The following is a 12,088-nucleotide window of genomic DNA, read 5'->3' as shown; positions in this document are numbered from 1 at the left end:
CAGAGAAATCTGTGGTTACCCATTGATAAAAATTTATGGGTCAAGGGGATCTTTTTGTAGATTCCAGATTGACATTTTCAAAGCTGTTTGAGATTTTTTGTTTTCACTTATTCTGATTATTAAAAAATGTATTCACTCAATAAGGATTTATTGAGCACCTACTACTACAAAGCTAGGTGCTGCAGTAATCATCAGGATGATAATAATTGAACAAGTAACTTTTTATGAAGCATGAGGCTCTGAAGGAGGAAGTACAAGCTGCTCTCGGAGATGACACACAGTCGTCCCTTGGTATCCAGAGGGATTGGTTCCAGGACTCTGGAGGATACCAAAACCCAGGGATGCTCAAGTCCCTTATATAAAACAGTATAGTATTTACATATAACCTACATATATCCCTCCCACTATACTTTAAATCATCTCTAGATTACTTATAATACCTAATACATTGTAAATGCTATGTAAGTAGTTGGAGGTTGCTTGGCAAATTCAAGTTTTGCTTTTTGGAACTTTCTGGAATCTTTTCTGTATATTTCTGATCCATGGCTGGTTGAATCCTCAGTGGTTGAATGAAGAACCCAAGGATACGGAGCACCTACTGTATTTAAATCTGATTAGAAGATCTAACATGAAGTGTTCATGAGACCTGGAGGGTGAGGCAGTTTGACCAACACTGGCTTAGGAGGCAGACTGCCACTTCACTATGTGGGGACCTGAATGAATTTTGAAATTTCTTTGAGCCTATGTGTGTGAACAGTGATCTTTTTTTAATCTCTATAGAAATTCAAGTTAGATGAATTTGCTGATTATATATATTTGCTGATCATAATGTCTGCTACTGGTTTAGAAGATTTATCATGAAACTAACGAAGTTTAATGCACCTAATTTCATGGACCCTTCCTAGGTTCTTTTGTAGCAGCAATAGCAATTTTGAATTAATTTGTATTTTCCTTAAGGAAGCCTCCCCCATAATTTTTATATGATTCTGAACCCCACAAAATCTGGATCTGCCTTTGGCTACAGATTAGATGAGAAAGAAATGTTAATTTCTTTCTTCTTCTCATGTTGTGATTTCAAATTGTGTCCAAAAGGCACTTAACTTTTGGGAAAAAATACAGAAATTATGTGTGTTAGGTTGTGGAAATTTTATAAAATTAAGAAAAACTTATTTTTTTCTGTGACTTTGGCTTTTTATTTAGATTCCTCATATAAGTGGTTCCATGCAGTATTTGTCTTTTCTGCCTGGCTTATTTCACTTAGCATAATGCCTTCATGGTCCATCCATGTTTTCCCAAATGGCAGGGTTTCCTTCTTTCTCATGGCTGAATAATACTTCATTTTGTGTGTGTGTGTGTATTTGTGTGTTTGTGTGTGAGATTTTTATCCACTCATCCATTGATGGACACTTGTTTTCATATCTTGGCTGTTAAGAATATGCTGCAATAAACATGGGAGTGCAGATCTCTCTTCCTTTGGATATATACCCAGAAGTGGGATTGCTGGATCATATGGGAGTTAAACTTTAATTTCTTGAGGAACCTCCATGCTGTTTCCATAGTGGCTGCACCAATTTACATCCCTACTAAGAGTGCACTGGGGTTCCCTTTTCACCACATCCTCCCCAATATTTGTTATTTCTTGTCTTTTTTATTCTTATTTTTTTTAACACTTGATTATCTCATTTTCAGCTTTCCTTGTCTATGCTGAAGGTACCTAATCTTTTTTTTTTTTTTTTTGCGGTACGCGGGGCTCTCACTGTTGTGGCCCCTCCTGTTGGGGAGCACAGGCTCCAGACGCGCAGGCTCAGCGGCTATGGCTCACGGGCCCAGCTGCTCCGTGGCATGTGGGATCTTCCCGGACCAGGGCACGAACCCGTGTCCCCTGAATCGGCAGGCGGACTGTCAACCACTGCGCCACCAGGGAAGCCCCTATTTCTTGTCTTTTGATGACACCCATTCAAACAGATGCAGGGTGATATCATTTTGGTTTTGATTTGCATTTCCATGATGATGGGTGATGTTAAACATCTTTTTATGTACTTGTTGGCCGTTTGGATGTCTTCTTTGGGAAGATGTTTGTTCAGTTCCTCTGCCCATTTTTTAATGCAGTTGTTTGGTTTTTTGGCTATTTAGTTGTATGAGGTTGTTATATATATATATATATATATATAGATAGATAGATATAGATAGATATAGATAGATACAGATATAGATTTTTTTTTGGATATTAACCCCTTATTAGATATATGATTTGGAAGTGTTTTCTCCACTTTGATAGGTTGCCTCTTCATTTTGCTGATGGTTTCTTTCACTGTGTAGAAGCTTTTTAGTTTGATATTGTCCCACTTGTTCATTTTTGCTTTTATTGCCTTTGTTTTTTGGTGTCAAATAAAAAAAAATTATTGCCAAGACTGATGTCAAGGAGCTTATTCTATGTTTTCTTTTAGGAGTTTTACAGTTTCAGGTATTAAATGTAAGTCTTTAATCCATTTTTAGATGATTTTTGTGTATGGTGTAAAATAGGGGTCCAGTTCATTCTTTTGCAAGTGGCTGTTCAGTTTTCCCAACATTTATTGAAGAGACTGTCTTTTCACTACTGTATATGTGTGGCTCCTTTGTCATAAATTAATTGACCATATTTGCTTGGGTTGATTTCTGGGCTTGCTATTCTGTTCCTTGATCTACATGTCTGTTTTTATGTTCGGACCATGCTGTTTTTTTTTTTTTTAATTGAATTATAGTTGATATACAATTATCATACTGTTTTGATTACTGTAGTTTTGTAATATAGTTTGAAACCGTGAAGTGTGATGCCTCCAGCTTTGTTCTTTTTTTTTTTTTTTCTTTTTTTCCTCCAAGATTGCTTTGGCTATTTGGGGTCTTTTGTGGTTCCATAGACATTTTAGGATTGTTTGTCCTATTTCTGTGAAAAATGCTATTGGAGGTTTGAAAGGGATTGCATTGAATCTGTATATCACTTTGGGTAGTATGGACATTTTAACAATATTAATTTTTCTAATCAGTGAGCATGAAATATCTTTCCATTTATTTGTGTCGTCTTCAGTTTCTTTCATCACTGTCATAGTTTTCACTGTACAGATCTTTCACTTCCTTGGGTAAATTTATTCTTATGTATTTTATGCTTTTTTGTGTAATTGTATATCTGGCATAATATTAATCATCTTTAAGAGTACCAAAAGTGGGCTTCCCTGGTGGCACAGTGGTTGAGAGTCTGCCTGCCGATGCAGGGGACACAGGTTCGTGCCCCGGTCTGGGAAGATCCCACATGCCGCCGAGTGGCTGGGCCCGTGAGCCATAGCCGCTGAGCCTGCGCATCCAGAGCCTGTGCTCTGCAACGGGAGAGGCCACAACAGTGAGAGGCCCGCGTACCGCAAAAAAAAAAAAAAAAAAAAAAAAGAGTGCCAAAAGTATAATTAACCAAGCTGTTGTTATCAGTCATTGAGGTTGTTTCTAAAATTTCACTTGTAGAAACAATACTGAGTATCTTTGAATATAAATCTTTATGCATGTACCTGATTGTACATAAGATAATTTCTTTTAACTGGACTTATTTCAGTATAAGCATTTTAAACATTTTAAGGATTTTCAAAAGCTACTGCCTATTGTTTTAAATGTATCCTCACTGACCCGCAATATTATTTTAAAATATCATTGCCTATTTAATAGGTGAAAATGATACTCTTTTGTTTTTATTTCTTTGATTCCTTAATGTAGTAGAACATATTCTGTGTATTTATTAGTCCCTATTGTTTTTCTTATGTTAATTGCTAATCCATGACTAGGAAGCTTTTTGACAGGAAAAAGGAAGGTTTTTTTCCTCTGTAAGCAAATGCCTCAATCTGTATAGCACACTGAATTAAAAGGCATTTCAAAATGGTCTCCCTATCATAGTGCAGTAGGAGCTTTGATAGCAGAAGCTAGAGTGGTGGGTGGTGCTTCGCAATCCTGGCAGCACCCACCAATGCCTGAACCTCATCCTCAGAGATTCTGACTTAATGGTGTTTTTAAAACTTCTCAAGCTCCTAAAGTGATTCTACTGTGCAGCCACCTAACCTCAGAAACTTAGCCCCAAGGCTGCGTCACATTTTTTTCACTTACAGAGCCTAGGGTTTTTATTTAAAGCATTCCATTTCCTCTGTAGAAAGTTATACTTTGTACTAATATTCATTATTCAGCATTTGCTCTACTATTATTCCTTGAGAGCATCTGCAATGGGTCCCCTTTGGAGATTAATTTTAACTCATTCCTTCTACTAATACTTAATGAACACCTGTTATGTACAAAATACTGTGGTATACACCATGAGACGTTCAAGATAAAATCAGGTGTGGCTCTTCCCTAGGATTCTTATAGTCAGGAATGGCAAAGGAGATGTACACACAGAGCTACAATGTGTTTGTGCCATAAAAGGAGGGAACAATGGAGGGAAGAGGAGGGTGAGGAGTCTAGGGGTCTAGGTGGGGTGGTAGATTACTTCATGGAAATGTATGTTTAAGCTGAATCTTGATTTGGACCAATAGAGCAATTAATAATCCTTTACTCATAAAACATATTTCATAATTTATAAAGTTTGTTCACAGTTACACATTTGATCCTTATAACAGCTCTATAAAATAAGCCAAACAGTTATTTTCATTTTACAGATGAAAGAGTAGCCAAGTCTTAGGATAGTTAAGTAACATCCAGAGTCACAGAGCTACAAAATGAAAGACTCAGAACTTTAAACCTGATTCTTCAGTCTCCATATGCTGGAGCCTTCTACTGTACCACATTATAGTAAAGGCAGAAAGTTCTATGTCTAAGGTGAGTTTTAGAAATGGCTAAGTGGGGACTTCCCTGGTGGCACAGTGGTTAAGAATCCGTCTGCCAGTGCAGGGGACACGGGTTCGAGCCCTGGTCCTGGAAAATCCCATGTGCCGCGTACCAACTAAGCCTGTGCGCCACAGCTACTGAGCCTGCGCTCTAGAGCCTGCGCTCTAGAGCCTGCGAGCCACAACTACTGAAGAGCGCACACCTAGAGCCCGTGCTTCGCGACAAGAGAAGCCGCCACAATGAGAAGCCGGCACATCACAACGAAGAGTAGCCCCTGCTTGCCACAACTAGAGAAAGCCTGAGCACAGCACGAAGACCCAACGCAGCCAAAAAATAAACAAATAAATAAATTTATTTTTTTAAAAAAGAAATGGCTAAGTGTTTAGTTTGATTGGACTGGTATTAGGATGCAAGTTCTGGAATAGTTGAAGATAAAGCTTTAGTGTGGTAGGCAGAATAGTGGCTCCCTAAAGATGTCCAATTCCTAATCCCTAGAACCTGTGAATATGTTAGATTATGTTACAAAGGGGAATTAAGGTTGCAGGTGGAATAAAGTTGCTAATGAGGTACCCTGGATTGTTGGATTATTGAGGTGGGCCAATGTAAGAACGGTTTTTAAGTCCTTAAAAGAGGGAAGAGAAGAACAAGATTCAGAGAGGGAGATAATGACAATAGAAGCAAAGTGACAGTGCTGCAAATTGAGAAAGACTCAGGCCACCACTGCTAGCTTTGAAGATGGAGGAAAGAGGCCTTGAACCAAGAATATAGTTGGTCTCTAGAACCTGGAAAGGGCAAGAAAACAGATTCTCCCTTAGAGCCTCCTGAAAGAAGTAGAGCCCTGCAGACACCTTGATTTTAGCTCAATGAGACCCATTTTGGACTTCTGAACTACAAAACTGTAAGATAATAAATTTTGTTGTTTTAAGCCACTAAATTTGTGGTAATTTGTTATGGTGACCATGGAAAACTTAATACCTGTAGGAAGCCTTTTAGCGTAGGCACTCTACAGTTTAACTCCAAACTATCTCACTTCCACTGTCAGTAACAGAAAGCCATGAAATGTTCTTGAGCAGGGGTGTAAAAATCTATTTTGATATTTGCTGATTAGAGAGGAGAAAGATTGGAGGGAAAAACACTAAGATTCTATTATTGGTGCTAGAAACATTTCTTTTGAGAAACTTTTGCTTTTTGAGGTAACACAGAACACATCTATATGTCTGGCTTGTAGAAGACCACGTATATATCTCTCACTTAGTTTATACATCACTAAAAATCCAACTTCCATTGCAACATTTCGGCTCCTTCCCATGTCCCATGAGAAGTATAGAAACAATGGGAGAATTGGTCTTTGGTCTCTGACCCACTTTATTCTGTTCTTAGGATTTTTTGTCATACCCTAACCCAGTATGAATCTGAAGACTGGAAGATTTTTAAATGAATTTGAGCTTTATTTGGTTGCTTAGCACCTGGAGAACTTACACTAGAATGTGCTTTTACAATACATAATTATTATTTTTAAAGGAAAAAACTTTTGTTGATCTCTTTGTAGGCATAAATCTATTCTATTCTGCTATCAATGTATCTGAGGTCTCCAGTAAAGAAAGAGTTAAGTATTAAAGTATGAGTTGAGATAACTGAATTCAGAGCACTGATTTTAACTCATTTTATTTTAGTTGATATTGTTGCCCATATTCTTATCAGTTTTTAAAATCACAAGTCTTAAATTAAGCCTAACAGGTTCATGTTAAAATAGAATGAAGGATTTAAGACTTTAAGAATCCTATTATTTCTATTGAGTCATCAATTTTTTTTAGGTTACGGAAGGTTCAGAGGTTGTTTACTTTTTTAAGGTGCACTATGTGTTCATATTTATAACATTTACTTACAAATATTTATTAAAAACAGTAAAGCTAATCATAATGAGCACAGATATTTGAAATCAGGGGCATGTTTGTCAGTACAGTCTCATAATAGCCTTAATGTACAATTTATTTCTATAGCAAATTTTGATCAGAAAATACTTTTAATGCATACATATGTATGTAGCCTGAATAATATTTTTATACAAATAGGGATGGCAGGAGCTTTATTCTGAGATACATATAAACCTAGTAGCACAAATTAATGTTTCAGTGACCTCCGTTGTTTTCAAATTTGGTCTAAAACATTTTGATTGTATGTTTTTAATTGTAGTTTTAAATATAGCTAAGTGTATATATATATATATATATATAAAACCACTGTGAACCATCCATTGTGTGTACATCTAGGAGCATTTTGCTATTTGTCTATTACTTTTCTAATTTATACCATTTTTAATAAAATGAAATTGCTCCAAGTGTGGTGTTTAATAGCTTGCTTGCTGCTTTTCATGCTATTAATTTGAAAAATTAAAAGATTATAGTAAATACATTTCATTAAAAAACCTAAAGTTAAGTATCCTTTTAAATTTGAAATAGATCATGAAAACTGATTCCACCCCCATCCCCATTTAAACAGAATTTAAATCCACTTTAAATTCTTGACAATTTGGATTTTGTCCTTCTAACTCATAAAAATTAGTAATTCAGGGACTTCCCTGGTGGTACAGTGGTTAAGAATCCACCTGCCAATGCAGGGGACACGGGTTCGAACCCTGGTCTGGGAAGATCCCACATGCCGCAGAGCAACTAAGCCCGTGCGCCACAACTACTGAGCCTGCACTCTAGAGTCTGCGAGTCACAGCTACTGAGCCCACATGCCACAACTACTGAAGCCCGCGTGCCTCGAGCCCGTGCTCCGCAACAAGAGAAGCCATGGCAATGAGAAGCCCACGCACCGCAACGAAGAGTAGACCCCGCTTACAACTAGAGAGAGCCCGCGCGCAGCAATGAAGACCCAGTGCAGCCAAAAATAAAATAAATTTATTTTTAAAAAATTAGTAATTCAAGCTTCACTTGGTTAAATTTAAGTGAAATGCAGAATTTGCATTAAAATATTTAAGTCTCGGATTAGTAGTGACTAACAGCATTTACTGTGTCAGAGTCTGCTCCAAATACTGCTTCCTATATATTAACTTCCCTATTCAACATTTCTACTCCCGTTTTGCAGGGGAAATGAAAGTGACTAAAGTCACACAGCTAGTAAGTGACGGGAGCAAAGATTCAGTCCAGACTGTGTGGCTCCATGATTCTGATCTCAACTACTCTACTGCCACCATAGCATTTCTGGAGACTGTATTTTTAATTCAAACACAGTTCCAGTGATTTACCTAACAAATCGGTGATACGTAATGTAAAATTATTCGTTTTAATGCATTTAGTGAAATTCTTTTTCTCTGTGTTGCAAGCACGTAAATCTTAGCAAATAGCGAATGAGATGTAATTTATTACCCACCCACCGCCAGTATCTTGTGCTAATCTTCCTGCCCCGTGGGCCTCCCCCACCCCCACCCCACCCGCATTATGCTTGTCTGCTTCCATCAGCTCCAGTGGGTTACCCGGAGGTGGAGTCGGTGAGCACTAAGTGCTGGCTAGGGTTGGAGCCGTGGGGTGGGGCGGGGCGGGGCGGGGCGGGGCGGAGTGCGGAGTGCGGAGTGCAGAGTGCGGGTCCGGAGCGCGGGTCGGGAAGCGGAGCGTGAAGCAGCTGTGTAATCCGCTGGATGCGGACCAGGGCGCTCCCCTTTCCCGTCGGGGACCCTCCGATTGGCTGGGCGTGGGCACACGTGACCGACATGTGGCTGTATTGGCGCAACCCGCCTGGGTGTCACTGGAGACGGAATGGAGGTGCTGCTGAGCTCGGAAATGGGGTAGGTGCTGGAGCTACGATGACCCGGCTAGCTGCCGGGAGAGAAGGAGGCGATTTTCCCTTGCACTGTCTAAAGCCGATGGTCTTTCCTTGGCACAGGGTCTGATGCCACATGCCAAGCGAGGAGGCAGGGGCGTCTCCCCCACCCCCCCACCATTGCAGCACAGGAGATGGATTTCCTGTGCTTCTGATCCAGGGTTTTTGACAGAAGAGGAAGAAGGGGGGAGGGGTAGGAGTGTTAAGGGGAGTCTGGTGAGAAAGAGCTGTTTTTGAAGCTAGAAGGAGGTTTTGTTTTTATAATGCATGTTGACAGAGTCGAGTGGAATACCAGTATCTAAGGAAACGGGTAGAGGACAACAAAGAATGAAGCATATTCATGGCGAGGAGCAAAAGCTTTAGCCCACTGAAAGGCTTCTTTTCCTCCCTGGCCACAAGGACACATGCAGTGGTAGCCAGGGGAGGGGTTATGAAGCTGCTGCTGATGGCTCTTATGAACCTAGTGGAAAGGGCTCCTTGGGAGAGGAGGAAGAGGTGGAGGCAGGTACTGCAGAGCTTCAGTGGTGGTTTTGGTTGATCCGTGAAATTTGGGTTACCAAAAGTGCCTGCTTTTGCAGTTCTAAGTTAACTGCCAGTGAATAGGGTGGCAAAGAGATACCAGTGTCTTTGTTAGTTTTAAGATGCAATGTAATGCCTTTTTGCAGATGACTGCAGCAGTGCTTTTCTCCCTCCCAGGCTGGAAAGATAACTGCAGAGGAATAAGAACCCTTGCAGCAATGCTGGTGGTAGAAGTCTATTTACAGAAAGCCATAGTTTATCATTACAACCTGGATAGAAAGAATAACTTAGTTTTTTAAAGTAGGAAGAATATCAGGCTATGAATGTTTTGACAGTGGAATTTATCAGACACTTTGATTCTGTATCACAAAAGAGATGCTCAAATTCTTTGCTTTAAATAAATCCTATAGGAAATCTTAATAAATTATGTATGAAGCAGTGGATCTTTTCCTTTGTTAGTATAGCTTTATGCTATTAATTAGGTTACTCAAGAGTAAATCACTTTATAATGTAAATCACTTTGTGAAAAGTTACAGTGGTAAATTTTTCATAGGCTTAATATTTAAGGTCTGTGTTTATTAAGTAATTTTATATTACTCTGGTCAGTTTTAGATATCATTGAATAAAGTCTATAGGCAAATATTTCAAATTAAAGCAGTATGATTTTTCTTTTAGATGTATTTCTGTTTAGTGAATATTCATAAGATATACTCTTGATAAAGACTGTTTCCGTTGCACTGTATTTTTGTTTCATTAAATGTCTAAAAACAAGTTTTCAGATTGAGTACAGTTTTAAATGCCTTATCTTAATGCCTGTTTATGGTAGCCAGCTTGTCACACCTCCCTACTCTCTGAACAGGATGGCAGTGGCTTTGTAAAGCCCTCCAGGATCAGTGTCTCTTAAGTAGTGTTTATGTAATAGAAAGTCTTGAAAGAACCTATAATTTTTGTTTCAGTAATTTTTTTCAAGATGATAAGGAATTGGACTTGAATAAAATTAGACTATGTAAAGTTTTCACTGATAAATGAGTGATTTTATTCTTTATTTTTTAAACTATTTTTGCTTTAAGAATTATTTAGTCATGGGTATCAGGGTTAATAGTTCTTAGGATCTCTTCTTAAAATCTGATGGAAACTGTACCTAGAATTAAAGGTGTTGCATTAAATTTTCAAGTGAAATTTATTTATTTGTTTGTTTTTTGCAGTATATCCAAATTTTCCAGAAGATCCTTCAAGATACTTTTTCAATAATTAAAAAAAATTTTTTCAAGTGAAATTTAATAGCTAATACCATTCATTTCTTTGAACTCCAGTTGGTATAGTTTTTGAGAGTTTATGATTCTTATTTTTATATAAATTATTTTATGATTTAAACAGCTCAATGTAGCATTATTTTCATTTTAAACGTTAGATTATTCCTAATTGCATATGTTGTGACTTTATCCAAGGTCATGTATTGTATAAGGATGTAAAGAACATAAGTCTTCTATTTTGTTCTAACTCTATGAAACTATCATCTTATTAATCAACTTAAACTTCAACTAAACAGAACAGTATTAGATAGAGATATTTTTTGGAATTAAATAAGAAATAAAGAACTAAAGTAAGAAAAGTTGATTTCTTTCCCCTTGCATTATGAAATACCTAATATAAGACTGTACTGTTGGCTTTAGTGGTCTTTGAAATTATTCATTGTTAATTGATATTGCCAGAATTGAGCTATTAAGGAGTTCAAAAGTTAAATATTCATAAGTAGGTCTATGAACTGAATCAAAGCTATTAATTGCAGTCTTTTCATGCATTGCTCTTTGGATTTTTATTTTACCATTTTTCTCTATTTTTTTTTTTCTAATTTCACATAATTTAACAGTCCTTTTATATTAAATGTTCTCTTTAAATTTGACCTCCCTCCTCTTTTTTTCTTTCTTTTTTTTTTTTTTTTTTTTTTTTTTTTTTTTTTGGTACTACCCTCTGGAATTTTACATAGCACGTAAGATAGGATAGGGCAATATAATATAGAAAAGATGACTTTAGGAAATACATTGACTACACATTTGAATACCTACTAAATGCCAGACCTATAAAGGTTCAGGAGAGTCAAATAAGACATAGAAACTAACCTCTAAGAAACTTACAATAGAACTATGTGAAATATTATTGCTATTGCATTGAAAACACTGATTGCTTTGGCTACTCCTAGGATCTTTAAAGATTTATATCATCTAAAATGTCTTCTAACTGAAAGAATGTGGTGGTTTGCTCTTTGAAACACCATGCCTTGTAAAATCTGCTTGGAATAGCAGATAATTTTGAAAAGCAAATTAGTTTTGAAGTATTAAGTGCCTTGAATGTAAAATGAGGTTAGATGAAGTGATTTCTAGATCTTCTAGTTCCAGTAGTCAATAATCTGTGGTTCTTGATTTCTGTAAGTTCACCTCTTAGAAGGAAAGCTACCTAGACAGTTTCTTGTTTTGGTATAGGTGACATCTCATATGTTATTTAATAGATATGTTCTTGAAAATTGTTTTTGTAAATCAAATCGTGACATCAGTCCATAAAAGGCAAGGCTTCTCCCCTTTATTCCCAGGCCCCATTCCCACTCCCCTTATAGGCACTCATTCACATATGTTCTTAAATATGCGTTAATTCTTTTGAAATATTTAGCATTTTGTCTTTTGTATAGTTAATGAGGGTTTTTTAAATTGTGGTAAAATATACATACATAAAATTTCCCAGCTTAACCATTTTTAAGTGTATATATAGTTCTGTGGCATTAAGTACATTTATATTGTTGTGAATGTATCACAGTCCATCTCCAGATCTTTTCACATTCCCCAACTGAAACTCTACCTGGTAAACACTAACTCTCCATTTTCTCCTTCCCCCCAATTCCTGGCAACCACCATTTTGTTTT

The 12,088-nt window shown here is 37.3% G+C and overlaps 1 protein-coding gene across 2 annotated transcripts in view; it reads left to right on the top strand.

The window, feature by feature from the left end:
* APC (APC regulator of Wnt signaling pathway) overlaps positions 1-12,088 on the top strand; it is a 138,495-nt gene that overhangs the window by 23,334 nt on the left and 103,073 nt on the right. The window contains exon 1 of one of the 2 annotated variants that reach the window (XM_007451200.1): positions 9,034-9,160. The exons of the other annotated variant lie outside the window; for it this stretch is intronic. The gene's annotated coding sequence lies outside the window, so the exon portion shown is untranslated. Of the gene's footprint in view, positions 1-9,033; positions 9,161-12,088 lie in introns of those variants that run through there. 2 annotated transcript variants of the gene reach the window in all.

Source organism: Lipotes vexillifer, unplaced genomic scaffold, assembly GCF_000442215.2.
Source record: "Lipotes vexillifer unplaced genomic scaffold, Lipotes_vexillifer_v1.1 scaffold91, whole genome shotgun sequence".
NCBI classification, from domain to species: Eukaryota; Metazoa; Chordata; class Mammalia; order Artiodactyla; family Lipotidae; genus Lipotes; species Lipotes vexillifer.
This window is presented reverse-complemented; position numbering and strand designations above follow the sequence as displayed.